The following is a 15,383-nucleotide window of genomic DNA, read 5'->3' as shown; positions in this document are numbered from 1 at the left end:
ACAGCTCGTGGTGTGTGACAAAGTAGGACATACCTGTCTGCTAATCTCCCTTCCCTTGCTGAAATTTTCAGCAAGGCTCCATTTTCCCTCTTTAGTGATTTCTGTGGGTCTCCACAAGACAAATGCCTTAATTTGGCTCTCATACTCCAAATTTGCCTGGATCTTCTTTGATTCCTCCTTGCTGCAGTGACCCTCTTATGAATGTGCTCCAGTTGCACACAAGGAGAGATGCTCGGACAGACGGCTCTCCCCAGGCTCATGGCCACCCCCCACGGCCCTGCGCCACCCCCTACGGTGCCCACAGAGCAAGGACTGCAAGAGGGGCTGAGCAGAAACATATACATATTTGAAATCTTTTAACTTGCTGTTTACCAGGTGGGGTGGGGTTTGTTTGTTTGTTTTTAAACACTTGAGATTGAGTTTTTCTCTTTAAGGAAGACTGTGTGGCTCTCCTACTTTTTTTTTTTTTTTTTTAAATCTTTTAAATGAAAGGTAATTTTTTGGGGGGCAGCCACATGACTCCGGGAGATGGAACCTTACAAATAATCTCAAATATCAGATTATTTGAAACATGTTGTAGGATTCAGCACTCCTTCCTTAATTTTGTAGGTGATGTCCAAGGCATACATTTCGACGCTGGAAATTGCTTATTAGTCTCCTTTAGAAGCATGTGTGGCACAACACTTGGCAAGCACCTTTACTGCATACTAGATTTTCACTCTTCCATTTTCTGAACATGACTTGCTACAAAAGGCAGAAATTTGTCAAATTAATCATTTGTCAAATTAATTAATTTACGGAAGAAAAAGCCAGGCAAGTCTGAGCTGCAAGAAATGTTGCAGTTAAGTGTGAAACCAGGTGAAGTCTGTTTACATATTCTTGTTATCAAGCTACAGTTAGAAATGCATTTGCTGTGTTGTGTTGGTTTTGCAAACCAGGACCTACTTTGCATTACTTTGAGGATTTTCTGAGCCTTGGGGCTCAACTCAGTTACCCAAGCAAACGCTCCCTATTTCACAAGGGATACTTTGCAGTATGGCTTCACCTCCAGCTACAAAACCCATGGGGCTCTCTGCAGCACTGCACTTTCAAGGGACATGAATAAAGTTTCTGTCTGCCTATATGCTAAGTCTTTACATTGAGCTGGCAAGCATTCCTATAGCACTGTGTAAACCTGTGGGGTAATTTTGCCACCTATAAACTCCTACTTACAAAACTTCTATTTTCAATTACATAAATTGTGGCAATGGACATCACTGTCGCAGAACTGAAGTCTCCCCTGCTTGACAGACTGATTCAGAGAACGTTAGGAAGTATTTTAGTGTCAGACCGAGGACTTTTTTTAAGTATACACAATTAGTTAAAAGATGCTCAGCAGTCTGAAAGTTAATAAGCAAATGTTCCTTCCAGGGAGTAAAAAAGAAGAGGGCAAATAAGATAAATACATTTTCCAGTCTTATCACACAGCTCCCCAGCACACAGCTGGAAGTTACTTTGTGCCTTTTTTTAAGGCATTTGATACCCAACAGAAACACACACATCAGATTGTTGGCTGTATTTACACATTCATCCTGCATGCTCTCTGTGTGTAAATTCTGTAATGAACACCAACTTTAAATTCTATACTACAGCTCAGCCTGCACATCTATTCATGCAGGTATAGCTGTCTCCTTACTCTCCACCACCTGCATGCATAAACAAGCCCTGAAACTGGTCTGCAGGAGCCAGCATGTAGTGTCTTCTCCTAATTAGATCAAGATACTGCATAGATAAAGCCTGAACTTTACCTTTTCAGTCCCATGAGAGGCACTGCTGAACAAACCTGCACTGTACCACTAGAACTAGCAGAGCAGCAGAGAGAAGACGGGTTATGAAAGCATATAATCTGCTTTCCGTTCTTGGGAATATGCACAGGTAGGGCAACACACACCCATGGCACCGTGTGGCACGGGCTACGACACCAGAAATATGGTCTTCTTAACACCTGCTGCTAACTTGCATTCTCCTTCCACTGCACCAACACTTGCTCCTTCTTATTTGTTATCAGCTTTGACAATTTTCAGGTTCTGAAGAGTGTGGAGTCGATTCAAGCAGCAAAAGAAAAATCTCAGCAAGGTGGCAGCAAACAGCCAGCCAAAACAAACAAGTTGGGTTTAGAAAAACTCCCTAGTTCATCTTTGAGAATAGAATCAATCACCATTTCAGCAGTGTGGTCCTCTGGTCTTCCAGGAAATGGCTAAATCCTTAATCTCGCAGCATATCTATATTTTTTCATTTCTTGCCATAAAGAATATAAAATATGAAAGTGCTGTGAAGATTTCTTTGCCAGTACCAGGGCTTACCTGTATTGCAACTGGACCGAAGTAAACCAAGATTTGCTGCCAGAACAGCAGTATTCTGACCCAGTATGAAGGCAGTGCACAAGGACAACTCTCATACCAACATATTTAAGAGATAGTGTAATTACTCTGGGTTTATAGAGTAGCAAAATAACTAATTGGTCTTCCTCTAATATCTGAAAGACAGAACTATACTCATCTACAAAACTGACCATAATCCAGATACTTATGGTGAGGTGCAGGATTAACTCCCTGGGGGAGTCTGGACGTTTCTGTGTCACATCTGAAACACAGCAGTGTGAATCTCAGTTCTATTATACGGGCATGGATGGGGGAAGCATATTCATCGATCAACACCAGCTCTTTTTTCCTAAAGGAATGTGGTTTGTGATGCCGGATCAGCAGGCATCAAGGCCCTTCCTGCCTGTGATGGGAATAGGGGCTCATTCATGACCCTCAGCACTGTGTGGTGCTGTGGACTCTGTCAGTGCTATTGACTGCCATCTCCATTAACATTCATTACCCAGACATTCGATTGGTGGAATTTACAAGCAAAAAGACAAATGACTATAATAATGTTTTTGTATAATGATTGTACATTTTATGAGGTATTCATTTACTATAAATCAACTGTAAGATCTGGGAGAGGAATTTGAGTCTGACCGAAAAATATAACAATTTTTTTCTGACTGCAAGGAAAGCTTTGTGAAGTGACACCAACTGTTGTATGTTCATGTGAGATGTAACGAGTTCTTTCTTAAAGACCACATTTATTTTTTAGAATTTCTAATGCTTAACAGTTGCCCTTTACCATTTTAAAGTAATATAGGAGGAAGCCATACAGCTAAAATGAGTGTATACCTTACTGAAAGTAATGGAGTTAATATGGCATTGACAGGACAGGATCCGACCTTCAAAGTCTTTTTTCAAGAAATGTTACTGACTCCATTTAAAAGCTGAATAACAGTGAGCAATCTCTCTGAAATATCAGGGTCAGATTTCAAGACTATGTAAAGCTGTTCACCATACCAAAATGGGTCTTTAATATTACTTAATAAAGGTCAGATCCCATAGTTTAAAGGAGCGCAGACAAACAGCAGTGCTGATGAAGCGTTCCACCTTCAAAGTCACTGACGTTACCTTACACACCAGCTGCTTGCTCTGCCAGACTGTGCTGGCATTCTGCAAGGTCAGCACTCACCAAAGTGAGAATGGGGACTCAGGACTGAAGGTTAAAGGATGCTTAGTTCAGCCCCAAAGTATTAAACTCATTTAACCTTAGTACAGGAGTGTGAGCATAAATAGTAAGCCTAAGCTGACCTCTCTATCACATGCCAGAATTTTTCAGCATACAAAATTATTCACACTGAAAGGCAAATGTAACTGGTTGACTCCAAAAGCTCCTATTCATTCTAGCTGGTTGGTTAAATTCATCAACAATAAGAAAACCAGCAGTATATCTCTTTTCATCTGAATTGTTAGTTTCACCAAGGCAATGAGAGTCCCTGCCCGTCCTACAGCGGATTCCCGGTCATGCCACAGTACAAACCTGCTCCTCTTGTCCCTGGGGCCAAGTACAAAGGAGAAAGAGTGCAGACACTACAAGGAAAATTGTTTCCCGGGGCCATAGGCCAAGCAAGACAAAAGCCTGCATTTCAAGAACATAATGTAAAGCACATTCATTAGTTTAATGCAACAACCAAAACTTCTGAGACCAGCGCACAAGATTTTGGAAAGTTTCCATATTTATCCTCCACCTCGCTTAAAAGATACAAGCAAAACCACAATTTGTTTGTGACCACAGTCAATCCAAACTGATTGAAATGAAACATTTATGTAACCTTCTAACGTAAAACCTAGTCATCGCTGATGTTACTATACTTTTCTTTTGATTTCAATGCCATGAGTTAAGACAATGATTATCAAATTTGATCCAGAACCAGTAAAAGTACATGTTTTATCATCATTACACGAGACATTACTTAAGTATGTTATCTTCAATGAAAACAGCTCCTCAGAGTAAATCTCTTACAAAATCATTTGGCTAGAATACTGTAGTTTTGAAGCTGGAAATGAAAACTACTAGTAGTTTCATGCAAGGCAATTCCAACACAAGGAAAATTAATGCACATTGCAGAGGAAGGATTCTTGGATAAGAGGGAGAACAATACTAATCTTCATCTGCTTTTAGGCCATAAACAAGATGTTTTATAGAGGTAGCTGAAGAATTACAATTGGGTCTACTTGAACTTCAGAGAGAAATAGCCATCAACTGGAAGTTTGATAGCCAAATACTGACAGCATTTGGCAGAGTTGTTGGGTGGGTGTAAGGCTTTCCATGCCACCAAGCAGATAATGGATTGACTTAATATTCTTATCTAGAAGTCCTCCTCCTAGTGTTTTCTCAGAATCATTATTTTTAAAAAGGGCTTCTTAAACACCATTAAACTAGCTGAAAGTTTCCCATTCTGCTTGTTCAATGCAAAAGAGCTTTTTAGCCTTATGGAAAGAGTCATAAGAAATGACCATTATATACAGTAAGTTCCATTTGCATTAAAAAGGTATGTTTTCAGTAATGAACTTTACTTTTTTAATGACAAACTAGACAAGTTTGAACATGAGTCTTCTGCAAAACCTGTCCTCCCAAAACACATATATCAGGCACACAAGGCTATCCTCTTTCAACGCTAAGCTAGCTGGAGAAGAGAACATCCTTTTCCTTTCAGTGTTTGCTTTCAGGAAATTCTGTTCCCCACTGAAGCAAGGTTTGTGTTTCTGGAATTTCTTTTGCATGTGCCATGTGCTATCAGCACACAGTAGGTTCGGTATTAATGAATTCTATGTTACAAACCACTGACAGCAAAATATAATTGTTTCCGAAGTCCCTGTAGGATGTCTCAATCAGAATACAAATAGAAGAAGCATTTTTGATGCTCCACTTCATACAAGATGTATAACTCTGTAATAATAATCAATTTAACTTGTGCTCAGAAAAGTATTCCAGTAAGTAGCACATACAATGTCTTTCAAAACTCAGACAGAAACTAACATATAAATAGTGAGAGGTGAGAAGAAAAGGAAACTGAAGTTTAGCCAGATGTTCTCATTGCAAGAGCTCATTCATTTTCTTCTCAATTCTGTTCTCTGCATGTGAGCCAGCTCCAGTCAAACTCCAGCTCCAGTCAAACTCCAGCTCCCTTGCTCCAAACACAGCTGATGCTGTTGCTCACACTGGACATAAGGAGGACGTGAGCGCTATTACAGCTCAATGCCAGACCATAGCCCTCACACAGTGCTATTGAGCTTATTATTCAAAAAAATACACCAAAAGCATGTCGGTGACATACTGTACTGGGTCTGGCTTAAAATTTCTTGGACTATGTATGATATCCATGGCAAATGCCATTTTTTCCCACCTCTGTCCCTTTTTGACAGCGCTCACTGATCATCCTGCACTGAGCACTTAGTTGCCTTTTCAGTTTATTTGGTTTTTGGTAACCTGCTGGCTTCCCTAACACGACTGGAGGCACGTCTTCCTCCATTTCCTTCCTGCAGCTCTCCCAGAAGAGTTCCTGTACTGGTCCCCGCTGTCTGCTGGCCATACCAGGCTGCAAAGTCCCTGTGCTTGGCCACAAAGTCCCCATGCTGGGCTGCAGCCACCCACAGCCATTGCAGCAGCCAGGGGCTGCCCCTCCTCCAACCTGCAGCTATCAGCATGCCCCAAAGGGCTGACTTCAGGTGAACAGAAACATCTCCTTAATTGCAAAGCCACAAAAGTTGGCTCCTTGAGGGCTATAGGAAGGGGAGGAGGAGACCCGCAGCAAATAAGGAGAAGGAAATTCCACAGTGAGGTCTAGTGACAGCCAAAAAAAGCAGGGAAGGTAAAGGTGCAGCACAGATGGCTAGCTCAGGAGAGAAGATGCAAATTATTCTTGTTGAAATAAAATTTCTACATAGTGACCTCATACAAAATAAAGCTTATCCTAAGTACTTACCTTACTTATCCCTGAGACTTACTCATGTGCCCAGTTCAAATAACCTTAGTGGAAAGGCATACAGCAGGGTGTACAAACCTGTTACTTGTGCAGCACTGGTCCCTGGAGATGCACGCAGTAACTTGCCTTATGAATGGTAACAGTGAGGCCAGGAGGTTTCATTTGATGATTTTCATTATTTTAAAGATGCATGTTGTACACAGAGCAACAGTTCACAAGAGCATCAACTTCCGTAACATCTTTTAAAAGTTACTGATGCAAATCTTCCCCTTTCAATGCAACTACTTATACTGTTAAAAGGTTTTAAACCCAGAGTTGTTGGAACCATGATTTATTTTAGCACTTCGTAATGCAAAACTATGGTCAAACCACTCTGAGCCCTTTTCAATACAGTCAGCATCCCTGTAGTTCACAACAGCAACACAAGAGCAACCAGCACTCATAGCAACAAGGGAGAAGGAATTACTGTTCTGTGTGTTTTTCTAAATTGCTCCTTTTTTGGTGTATGATGGGGTCAAATAAATTGCAGCCAGAGCAACACAGAGCATGCCCAGGCTGTGCAGGGGCAGGCGAGGCAGCCGTGCATGTGTAGCCCCAGCACACTGCCTGCGCACCCACCTTGGCCCCAGACCCCCGCGCTCCCCAGGCTGTCTGCAGGGAGCAGCTGCCTCCCTCTAACACCCCTGAGCATCCACGTTAGCAACTGCTACCCCCTAATTAGGCATCATCACCATCAGTGTGCCCCAGTGATGGGAGTAAAACCCAGCAGTTCCTCCAGGCAGTGAACAGTTGCAGACCCAGAGGCTCTGTAATGCTGCTGCTTACAAATTCATTCACTGCAATGTGCTTGGCAAGTCACTGCCACCCCACACTGAGTGTCAGAGCAAAGGCAAGTGGCTCCAGGGGGGCATTGCAGCTCCCTGGCCCCCCAGGCAAAGGCAGAAAAGGGGAGAGTGTGGAGTGGAGCTTTGCTGGTCCTAAAGAGAGCACAGTTACTTTTTTCCCCTATCCCTCTCTCAGACTTTGGCTTAATGCCAGCAACACCAGGGCCTCGGGATGGTGGTTTAGGACTTTTTGGTGGCTTTGGAAGAGAATTGGTCATCTCAGGCACAGCACAGACAGACTGGGAATAGTCAATAAAACATAAAACCTGCTCACACATAAGGGGATCTTTATAAAATTCCAATTACTGCTGGCTTGTTACCTAAGAATCCCTAAGAGGTAAGAGATATTGCTCGCTGTGAGGCCCGGGGTAATGAAATTACAAATCCTTTCATGAGTAAGCATATGCTAGAAAACTACGTTTATTTGGCCTACATATTTGAAACTGTTCAAAAGGTTATTGTCTCACAAAATTTGGATCAGAAATTGCTACTTATATTTGCCTTTCTCTAACAAGGAGCTATATTCAGGGTCATTTTTAATTCCTCAGTGATTGATCAGAATACTACAAACACTATTGCAAAGAAGTCTCATTTACATTCTGTTTTCTGAAGAAGTATCAAACACACATACAAAAAAATACTCTCAGATACATACTATAAATAACCAGCAAATGCAGTCCCCTTGAGAAACCTGGTGAGCCCAACAGCCTTGTCTTTTCAAGTGGTTAATTAATTTGTACAAGAAAACTCCCATCTTATTTCCATAGTTTGTCTCCAGCACGTTTTAATCTCAGAATTGAGATCAAATGTTCTTGTTGCAAATCATGGATGGAGCTAACTTTTCACAAATGATGATGTTTACCTCTACAAAATAGGTACACGGGATGGGTTTCCAAAAATATCTTGATGCCATCATAGCTTACATGCTCAACTCCTGTTGAATTTATTATTTCAACACAGAAGTTTTAAACTATCTTGGTAACTAAATCCCATGAAGTTAAGGATATTTGAAAACCCTTGTCTGTGTTCAGTGTCACTGTGGGAAACCCATCCCATGCAGACACTGCCTTTGGGCTTGTGCCAGCAGCGCCAGCAGTGCTGGGCTCCTCCAGGGCAGGATGGGACACCCATACTGCCAATACGCATTCCCCAGCCAGGTGTGAATGTTTCATCCTGTTTCACTTTTTCTTCAAACATTCTCTGCACCTCCCCACTGTGTTAAGTGTGCCAACACTTAACACAATGAATTTCCTTATAAAAAACTGCTCCAGCCAACTGCATGAGTAATAGTCCTTGTGCTGCAGGAAAAAGAACTCAGTGTATAAAATGCACCATCAGCGGATGGGAAATCTGACTACACCACATCATCGCACCAGGTGCTGGGAAAAAGACCTTGCTCTTCAGAGTGTATTTAATGAAGGCAAGACTAGCAAGATCTGAAGGAACATACATGTTTGTCCCACCTTGTACTGCACGTTGTACCTGCTTGCCATGGTCCCCAGTGATTCATAGCCTCACCTGTAAGATCACGCTGAAGTGAGGAGCTGTTACCTTCGTTTTATGGGTAACTCAGGAAGACAGAGAGCCACCTTCTCAAACATCTCTACTAGATTGACAGGTACTGGGGTTTAAAAAGAAAAGACCTCGAGACCTAAGCAGTTCTGTAAATTGTTTAGGCTCTTAAAAATCTGCATACATCTGACTATGACAGGTTATACAGACAGTTTTTAGTAAAGCATGGCACTGAAACTTGGCATTCTGCATACCAAGCTTGTGCTTGCACCGCTTCACAGATCTTCACATCTTTAAGAAAAGATCCTCTAAACCATTTTCTCTAACTAAAGATCATGAGCTCCTGGTTCAATATACAGCTACCACTTAAAATATTCTACCAGAGTTAAGGACCAAAACAGCACCATAAAAACCTGACACCAAAGTATTGCTAATCAGGAGCTCATGACCTGTGGTTAGTATCTCCATTTTAGCAAGGGGTTGCACATGATGAATGGAAGCAGGTCTGTGGTGAGGAGGGCTTGGGCTCACCAGGGGGATTCTTGCAAAGAAAGAATAATGCTCTAAATTCAGAGCCTGCAGCTTTCAGAGGCACGCTGAAGCCCAGCCAGCTGGAAAACCAGAGCAGTGGTCTGACCCATAGCAGTTCCCAAAACACAAACAGGCAAGCAGCAGTCATGCAGCAACACATCCAGAGAGATCACCTAGACACAAACACCAAACCATCAACACTGACCCCAGAAGTGTGCTCCTGGGTAGGGCAAGTCTGGATACTCACAATTCAGCTGCTGCCTACACGCCTAGGCTGGCAGGCTAGATCAGCCCTCCTGATCTGTGCTCAAATTCCTCAAGTGGGACTACTCAAAGCACTTGATGCAGGCCTAATGCTGCATCCACTGAGAGCAATTGCTTTGGAAACAGAAAGCCAGGCCACATCTGGCAGTCCAGTGCCTGGAGATTTGACACTTTTGGCTACTGTTTATTTCAGAGTCTGCACACAATTAGTCTGAATATGCTCCTCCGTGTCATTGGGGCAGGCTTTGGTTTTCCTTGCACCCTTTGCTCACAAATTCATGCCACAAGCAGTGTTTAGTGCACACACACTTGAAATTACTGGTCTTGATGAAGCAGAAAGTGCCCAAGTGGTTCCCTTCATCTTGCTGTCCAACCTCAGCCCCTGCTTACACTTTTAGATATTGGAAGGAAGACAACTAAAAAGACAGGGAAACACAACTGTGGTGACTACTGCACCCCGGGCAGGTTTCCTTCCAAACCTTGTGTGCAGGGGGGCAGACCCAGCCGTGCTTCATCCTGCCAACGCTCTGCTCAAGCACAAACTTGAACTGACGGGTCCACTGTCAGCAGGGCTGGTTGGCAGCGGCCCAGCAGCCCAAACCTGCCAGCTGGTCTGAGAGAGGTCCTGGCAGGAGATGCTCATGGCTTCACCACCAACCAGGCCCATGGGGCTGGACAAGGAGGGGGTGGCTGGCCATGGGCATTGGGGTCACAGCACGGAGGTGAGCAAGGGAAGGGGTGCAGGAAGAGGTTGTGCACTAGAAGCCATGAGAGGATCAGCCCCCTCCCCCCCCGCCCCATACCATACATGGTATTTTTTAATTAGGAAACATTTTTTCTTTTTCCTCCTAAACTAGCATCTGGCTACCTAATAAGGTATGAATGCCATTTTGGCAGAAAATGGCAGAACAGACAGATCTATTTTGCAGTTCTCTCTTAAAACACTTCTTAATTTTACTATTATTTTAGACTTCCTCTTTCTATCTCAGGCTGCCTTATACCCATTCACACTATCTTCCTCTATAATCTCACTATCTCAGAACTTTAACTACCAAAGAGACAACTGAGCCATGTCACCTGGGGCTGTAATTCATGCTGATTCACACTTAGCCCAGAGGCTTTTTCTCCCTGCACCCCACTTTCCTGAATAATTTTATTCCTCAGTTATCTTAGTTTGAGGGCTCAAAGCTGATTTCTTCCTGTTGCAGAGAACTGGGACAAAGTAGACAACATAGGATTAAGCCTGAGGTAATTCAAGTAAACGTGAAAGAACACTTCACCTGGTATCAAAAAATACAAAGTAATTTCAAATGTGTTTCTGAAGCACCATCCATAGCATTCTCCCACCTCCAGTGCATTTTATGGTGAGAACAGGAGGGAACAGTGTTGGTGTGCTCAGGGAATGCCTCAGAAACCCTCACTGCAGCTCTGCTTTATGGATCTTGTTTCCTGTTTGTCCTCAGTTCAGAAATTCAAGGTCATCTTTCTTCATGAGCCTCAACAGCAGCAAACATGGAGTAGATGGGTTGGTTGAAATCTCAACTACATCCTTAGAAGTTACATGAGAGCCTCCCAGTTCCTCCTACCTGATCAGGATTCACATGCAATAAATGCCATTCTCATATCCACTGATCTTGGCTCGCAAATATTTACTTGGTGCAATTTACTTCAGTTGGAGAGCAATTATCCTTATCTCTAAAAACGACCATGATAAAAAACCCCCAGTTGTGGATGAGTTTAAGTGGAAAAACACCTCCATTCTGAAACACAGTGGTTCCTGCTAGACACAAATTGCTATTCATCCTGCCAAAACCAGAATGCAAATCATAAAACATCCACAATGAGGCTGTTTGCTACCTGAGTTACATTTATCCAAGAAACAGCACTCCACTGGCAGAGCATAGGGAGATGGAGAAAAGTGGGAAAATCATAACAAAACTTGACAGTAAGATCTTTAAAGATGTTTTATTCAACCTTCCTCTGTTCAGGGCATTTTTTAGGATGAGGAAATAGGAAATACAGAAATTAAAACTCCCTCTGTTTGCTGCTCTTGCAGTAAATGACAGGCTAAGATCAATGTTTGGAAAGAGACTGTATAAAGAGAATAGTCTCCATCAATCTCATCCCTTCCCTTGGTGAAAGTACTTAATTTACACTTTCTCAGCTGAGTAATTGCCTCTACTTTACACTTACAGTTCCTGCCTCTACTTTACACTTACAGTTCCTTTAGGAATGGAGTCATTAGCATTTGCCACAGAAACTTCAATAGGTCTGTATGTTGCTGAAGGAGGTTGCTCTTCAGTCTATATTCAGGATCTATGACAAGTGCACTCACACTGGGAGTGAAAGGCAAACGTTTCCACGGCAGGGAGTGCTACAGGCTGGCACAGAGCACAGGGTGGCAGAGATCCACCAGCAGCAGCAGTCACCCGGGCAGAGGCAGGAGAGCATCCACTGGTCTCACACAGCCCTGCAGAGCTGGTGCTGCACTTTACACTTTGGAAATGGAGAAACCAGCTCCCCAAAGTCATCCTTTTACCAGTGAGTTTGCAACAGGACTCAATTCTGTCATGGCAGCAGCACCCACATCCTCCCTGGGGGCTGTGAGGGATGCTGCTGCCCCGGAGGGCCACCAGTGAGGGCCTGGCCTCACACAGCACCCAGAGAATCAGCAAAACGGCTGGTCCAGAAAAGCTCAGAGCAGCCAAAAAAGGAGAGAGGAAAAAATTCCCAAAACAAACGGCAATTCACTGGAGTCCATGAGTGAAGATGCTAAATAGATCATCTTAGCTGGCTGATGCAAAATACAGTGCAATATTACATCTCGTTGTATATGCTTGCGTCTAACAACAGCAGCTTTTCAGATGCAGAGTTATTTCCGTCCTTGGGCCGGGCAGAGCTCAGCACATACCCCAGGGCAGCCTCGCCAGGGACGGCGCCTCAGTGAAAACTGTGTGCCAGCCTGACAGAGTTGTACTGCAGCACAGATGAAAAATGAAGCACAAAAGGAGAAAGAGATCAAAACACGGAATTAACCTTTCCAGAGCAAAGTACTCCACGTTGTTTCCACCATTAGATTACATATGAGCCATCAGAGACTTGGGAGATGAAAACTCAGCTACATATAAAACCAAAGTGAGATACATAAAATATAAGTAATGAAGCCAAGTTTTTAACCAAAGGCATCAGGGATCCAACCACAGCTGAGTTCTGGTGCCAGGATACAGTTAATAGGAAGAACAAATGCAATAGCCATCTAAGTTGGGCTGAATTTTTAGTGGCAGCAAATGCTTCTGTGAAGCCTCCTATACTTTTCTAAACTCTGGAGAGAAAGGCTGAAAAAAAAAAAGTTTTAAAATGTATCTAAATATCTCTACTTTCACAAAAATGCATCACTCTGGAACTTAAATAAATAATGTTTCCAGAAGAAAAGCAATTAAGATGAAATGTTAATAACCACATTGATGATTTCATGGAAGGAAAAACACAAAATAACGAAAATCCATCCCCATACACCAGCCCTGCTCCGAGGCAGCCGCTGCTGGAAAGGCATGGTCACCTCCAGCCCCTCGGGCTGCAGGCATCTTCCCCACGCACTGTGACCCTCTGCAATCACAGTGTTCACAGCAGCCAAAATGCCCTCCCCGCACTGTGAGCGATGGCCTCAGCACCCCACAGCACCCTCCTGAGAGCGGGTCCAGCAGAACCCCTGCTCGCGGCTGCTGGGAGCCCACGGCAGGGCAGGGTGCGGCTGGTGGCCTGGGAGCACCCACTTGTTTTGGGACATGAGCGACTCTGTGCCTGCCTGAGGGCTGGCTCACGTCACACCCCAAAGGGCTGGACAGAACCTCAACATGGTCTTGGGGCTGCCCGTGTGCAGCCTCCCAGAAAAAGCCCAACTGCACTCAGAGGTGCGGCACCGCCCCGCTGGAAGAATGGCAGCCTCATTAGGAAACAGCAAAATGGCCTCACAGGTTTTAAAAATGAGGGGATTGACAGAGTTTACATCATGCTGCTGATTCTTGAGTGTAGAAAGTTATTTGGCAATTCTGGTAAATTATGCCATTTTATAGGTGGAAATACATGCACTAAATTTATGTTCTCGTTCTATATCTGAAGGCAAAATTAATTTTTCTTTCAAGTCTGACAAATATCTTCACTCACCCTCTATCACTTGCTCAGGAGTCAAAGAGACAGAAGATGTGTTTTATTACTTGAAACGTATGGATCTACTCACATGAGTCACAACCACATCAACTAAAACAACAAAACAAGTGTAAATACAGCAGTCCGTAGGCACGAGTGCTGGTGCTAGCCATCTCTAGGGAGATTCCTCTTTTTTGGACAGGTTCTGTAGTTCCTTTACAGCCTGTACAGATCTGCTTCCACCAGCTATTCCTAATGGGAATGGTGGAGCAGACGGAGAGACAGGGGCTACCTGGCCAGGCCCCACTTGCCAGCAGCTGCGGGGTGATGCACAGGGTGCAATGCCACTGGCGCTCACTCCTGGGATGTGCAGCAACTCCGTGGGCCAGAGAACCAGCAGCCTCAGAGCTGCATTATCAACAGCCAGGCAGAAAGCGCGGTGTTCCCAAGGGCTATTTATTTTCATTTCTACTTCTACAATATTTAAAGGAAATGATCTCTATCTATCTCTCAGCTAAGGCAAAAATGGCATCCAGTGATTTCCAAGCCTGCTTCTGTAGGCTAGACAATTCATGCCTGACATGCCATCCATTACATTTTGCTCCTATCCAACAGGCATCCCGACCTAATCCAGACCCCAACCAGACCTGTCTCAGCCAAGCAGTTTCCAGGAATCACAGATTGGAAATCACCCAAGGATACTCTAAAGTGTAGTAGTTAGCTCTGCTGCTAAACACTTGCACCTCAATAGGATTTCGTGAACCCTCTCATTGAAAATTCCAGGATGCTCCACCCATCTTTCCTTTTTGAGAGGAAAAAAGAGGGAATTTAATTTTAAATAGATAGCTTTTAAATTACCTCAGAACACAGATTATTGCATATTAGTCCTAACTCAGACCCATGTGTTATGCACAGCCTTGATGCACAGCTCAGATCAGATTTTGTGGTATGCTGCAACAAATACAAGGGAAGAGCTTTGCGCTTAAACTGCATGGTAGTACTAAACAGCATAAAATCTGACTGCAGATGAACTCAGTGCACCGTGTAGGCAGATGCTTTTTGCCACCTGCATTTGTATAGAGCAAATGAAGGTGTTATGGACAGATTGTCTTATTCAGGTTACACAAACTGGAAGGCTGGAATCAGTCCCCTAGGAAAATCAGCCAGTGACCCCTGTTTGATTCATCTTTCACATAACAAAAGGAGCTAGAAGTAAAATACAACAGGTGTCTGTGAAGAGAAGGTAGCATAGAGGTAAGGCTTGGAACACATTAACTATCTATTAAATCACCTTTGAAAGTCTACACCTCCTAATGGCATCCCTCTGGATGGTATGTGTGTTCAGCTAAAGTTCTCTTATTTCAAGGCAGCGGTGTTCAAACACTGCTCCTGGTGTACTCCTAGAATGCAGTGAGGTTCTTCAGGTAAGACTGGTTTCTAGAGCATTGTTTTGGTGAAATCAAGAAGTCAAGGTCCAACTCAGATTATACCTCTTATCACTAATTGTGAGGTCAGCATTTACAATAAAAACATAAGTGGAAGTGAAAGAAAAAGGCTAGCATCTCCATTCACAGACCTCATACATCTTTTGTTTGGTAAACAGTCATGAGGTGCTGTTTGTGTTGGGACCTAGGGTCTCAGCTCCAAATCTGCTCTCCTCCTATATGCCTTAAACTTCTTGAGTAGATGGACTAGGCAGCTCAAGATGTTTA

The 15,383-nt window shown here is 43.5% G+C and overlaps 1 protein-coding gene across 2 annotated transcripts in view; it reads right to left on the bottom strand.

The window, feature by feature from the left end:
* The window catches only part of FBLN2 (fibulin 2), a 106,810-nt gene that overhangs the window by 61,207 nt on the left and 30,220 nt on the right, over window positions 1–15,383 (bottom strand). The window lies entirely within an intron of this gene.

This window comes from Strix aluco, chromosome 11, assembly GCF_031877795.1.
Source record: "Strix aluco isolate bStrAlu1 chromosome 11, bStrAlu1.hap1, whole genome shotgun sequence".
Lineage (NCBI taxonomy): Eukaryota > Metazoa > Chordata > Aves > Strigiformes > Strigidae > Strix > Strix aluco.
This window is presented reverse-complemented; position numbering and strand designations above follow the sequence as displayed.